The 4,444-nt window shown below is 36.7% G+C and overlaps 1 protein-coding gene across 1 annotated transcript in view; it reads right to left on the minus strand.

The window, feature by feature from the left end:
• Positions 1–3,955, minus strand: part of LOC106476146 (MDS1 and EVI1 complex locus protein EVI1-like) — a 16,235-nt gene extending 12,280 nt beyond the window's left edge. Inside the window, 1 exon segment of the mRNA XM_022380084.1 lies at positions 3,639–3,955. The gene's annotated coding sequence lies outside the window, so the exon portion shown is untranslated.
• Positions 3,956–4,444: the final 489 nt, after the last annotated feature.

Raw genomic sequence — 4,444 nt, forward strand, 5'->3', positions numbered from 1 at the left:
ACTTAAAATGTGGATAATTTATGTTACCTTGGTAACCTATCTGACTTAGAATGTGAGTAATTTATGTTACCTTGGTAACCTATCTGACTTAGAATGTGAGTAATTTATGTTACCTTGGTAACCTATTTTACTTATGGTGTGAGTCATTTCTATAATCTACGTATATATATCTTTAATATGATTAACTTTTATCATTTAAACATTATCTGTGATAGGACTGATTCATTTTTATCTGCTAAACAACACATTTTCTACCTCTTAAAATGAAACTAGTTCTCTAACATAGCGTTAGTAACGCCGTTTACATAGGAACGGGACACAGGCGGGAAAAGACCGGTGGAAAACGAGGCAACGAGAGACAGAGCAGCCCGTGGTATATCAGAACCCCTTTCTTGAAGCTATTCCGGCTTCTCTTAGAGCGGCGTATGTTGAACATCCGATCAATCAGCGTTATATACTTTTATATAGTCGGCCGTGTAAGTGAGAATGCCACATTACCATTATACAAGAAGGAAAATGGAGCTTTAACTTTAATGAACTCTTAACACTGTCATATTTAAATGTAGATAAACTGGAACTTGTAATTCCAGTTAACTGGGTTACACCGTCCCCACCGTACACAGGGCAACAAGCTTTGCTTTCCCCTCACACAGTGAAGTAAGGGTTTCGAGCTTTTCACTTACTAATCTTGTCACTGACTTCTTCAAGCCACAAGCGGTGTTACTAACGATCAACAAACGTCCACTGGGGCAAAAACGTCATAATGACTGCTTGATGTAAAAGTGACGTGAAAGATTCACCTGTTTTCATTATCTTCTTACATAACAAACAATTTAGTGACGACTCTGTCGTTAAGCTACCTTGTGGGCTCAGATAACAAAACTGATATAAAACCACAAGTATATTTTACTATCACTGCCCAGTAAGCCTTTCGATCAATACCAGAAATCATTAGTTGAGCTGATGATGAGAAATAAAAAGTTTTATGACTTATATTTGTTGCAAAGTACTTTAAAAATTACGGTGTCAACGCCGAAAGTTGAAAACCATTGTTGAAACCATAAACAAAGCTACAGTTTAATAACCAAGAAAAAACATGTAACTGTTGTGGTGTTATTTATTACAGTAAACGAAACGTGTAACAGTGACTTATGGTGTTATCTATTACAGTAAACGAAACGTGTAACAGTGACTTATGGTGTTATCTATTACAGAAAGCGAAACGTGTAACAGTGACATATGGCGATATCTATTACAGAAAGAGAAACGTGTAACAGTGACATATGGCGTTATATATTACAGAAACCGAAACGTGTAACTGTGAGTTGTGGTGTTACTTATTACAGTAAACGAAACGTGTAACAGTGACTTATGGTGTTATCTATTACAGTAAACGAAACGTGTAACAGTGACTTATGGTGTTATCTATTACAGAAAGCGAAACGTGTAACAGTGACTTATGGTGTTATCTATTACAGTAAACGAAACGTGTAACAGTGACTTATGGTGTTATCTATTACAGTAAACGAAACGTGTAACAGTGACATATAGCGTTATCTATTACAGAAAGAGAAACGTGTAACGGTGAGTTATGGTGTTATCCATTACAACGTTTAACGGTGAGTTATGGTGTTATCCATCACAACGTGTAACGGTGAGTTATGGTGTTATCCATCACAACGTGTAACGGTGAGTTATGGTGTTATCCATTACAACGTGTAACGGTGAGTTATGGTGTTATCCATTACAACGTGTAACGGTGAGTTATGGTGTTATCCATTACAACGTGTAAGGGTGACTTATGGTGTTATCCATTACAACGTGTAACGGTGAGTTATGGTGTTATCCATTACAACGTGTAACGGTGAGTTATGGTGTTATCCATTACAACGTGTAACGGTGAGTTATGGTGTTATAAGATTTGTTCATTATATCTCCCACTCTACTGGTAATTCTGGTATACCAACAAAATTTATACTTTGGGATATATTGTACTTGAAACGTTCTGATCCTTCCAAAGTGTAATCCCTTGACCTGGAATGTATAGATTTTTGTTTTTGACGCAAACAGAAAAAGAAAAAAAACATCCAGGGGTTAGAGATTACAAACGAGAACGTTCATCACATGTTCTATTGGACTCGCCTAGTTCTAGAGGTGAGATAGCTACCGGGAAAAGCTCGGCCTGAGACCAGAGGCTGTGACTGGCAGGTTTCCCAAGGGATTAGCGCTAGAGTAAAGCACGCGGTCACAGACAGCTGATGAGGTTCTACAAGATTAGCAGCTTCCTACGGTCACTTTATCTCATCATATAAACAACACCGATCACACTGACCCCTGGAAGGTAAAGTCTGTTTTAACTGGAAGTGCAAAAAGCTGCATTACAATTTATATCGAAACTGTCCTGGACTTCTGGGTCGTTGTACACGACATATTAATGAAACTGTCCTGGACTTCTGGGTCGTTTTACAAGGCATATTAATGAAACTGTCCTGGACTTCTGGGTCGTTTTACAAGGCATATTAATGAAACTGTCCTGGACTTCTGGGTCGTATTACAAAACACATTAATGAAACTCTCCTGGACTTCTTGGTCGTTTTACAAGGCATATTAATGAAACTGTCCTGGACTTCTAGGTTATTTTAAAGACATATTAAGTCGATAGAAATGAAAGAGGAAGAAATCATGAGTGGTTTTATAATTAAACCAGTGGTTCTATAAACCAGACTAACATAACAGTTGATAAAGACCAATATACAGGGTTGGACTTCTGTACTAAGTTTGAACTGTACTACCCGAGGTAAAGTAATGCTTTGTGATAACGCTCTTTACCTACATGAAAAGATGTAATAACGCTCTTTACCTACATTAAAAGATGTAATAACGTTCTTTACGTACATTAAAAGATGTAATAACGCTCTTTACCTACATTAAAAGATGTAATAACGTTCTTTACGTACATTAAAAGGTGTAATAACGCTCTTTACCTACATTAAAAGATGTAATATTGCTATGTACCTACATTTAAAGGTGTAATAATGCTCTGTACCTACAATTAAGATGTAATAACGCTCTTTACCTACGTAAAAAGATGTAATAACGCTCTGTACCCACATTGAAAGATGTAATAACGCTCTGTACCCACATTGAAAGATGTAATAACGCTCTGTACCTAGATTAAAAGGTGTAATAACGCTCTTTACCTACATTTAAAGATGTAATATTGCTTTGTACCTACATTTAAAAATGTAATAACGTTCTTTACCTACGTAAAAAGATGTAATAACGTTCTGTACCTACATATAAATATGTAATAACGCTCTCTACCCACATTAAAAGATGTAATGACGCTCTTTACCTACATTAAAAGATGTAATAACGCTCTGTACCTACATTAAAAGATGTAATAACGTTCTTTACGTATATCAAAAGATGTAATAACGCTCTCTACCTACATCAAAAGTTAGGATATCGTAGTTTACGTACATCAATAGATGGGATAACGTAGTTTACGTACATTAAAAGATGTAATAACGCTCTCTACCTACATCAAAAGATAGGATATCGTAGTTTACGTACATCAATAGATGGGATAACGTTGTTTACGTACATTAAAAGATGGAATATTGCTCTTTACCTACCTTCCACGCTAGCTTGGATGTTCGCGTTGACTCAAGACGTGCTGGTATTGGACCAAAGCGCGATCCTTTACATATTATGTTTCTAGTCCACACACCTATCTGATATGATAGACTGCTAGGCCTAAACTCTAGTTCTTCAGGTAGAAACTGTAGTCCAGCTGAATCGGCATCGGGAATTAAACCAATCACAACCTTTGCTGACCGCAGGCCGGAGCTCGGCTGACCCTCAGTGTCTACATTATCAACACTTGATAAGTTGTCTTCGTCTTCTCTTCTTCGTCGCAGTTCTCGTTCTTTCTCGTCTATGATGATAAAAAACGTTTCTCATTCAACAAGCAAAAGACTTTATGACAAACGTTTCCTTCTTCATAATATTAGCTTCAATGTTTTTAATTCTTACTTGTTGGATTTAAAATTGTAAGTTTCTCGATTGTTGAAACTCATTCGAATCCAACCAGCAATTTCAAAACCATAAATGTTGTACGGACTTACAACGCTAAAATCTGGGGTTCGATGCCCCGCGGTGGACACAGCAGATAGCCCAATGTGGCTTTGATAAAAAAGTGAATACACCTTTACTAACTCTCATGATAATATCACCAATCTTCAGGAGGAGCTTGCTTATTCTAACTTTCTACTTTTTAGGTCGTTCCTAGTCCATCAAAAATGTATATAAGTGTTGCTATAAATGATTCCGAAATTTAGGACATGTCGTTCTAGTAAATTAGAGAAAGTCAAAGCTGTGAAACGTAAATTTATCAAGAAATAAGGACCGTCAGGGGAAATAATAATTCACGGTATATGAT

The sequence above is a fragment of the Limulus polyphemus genome, unplaced genomic scaffold (assembly GCF_000517525.1).
Source record: "Limulus polyphemus unplaced genomic scaffold, Limulus_polyphemus-2.1.2 Scaffold9909, whole genome shotgun sequence".
NCBI lineage: Eukaryota > Metazoa > Arthropoda > Merostomata > Xiphosura > Limulidae > Limulus > Limulus polyphemus.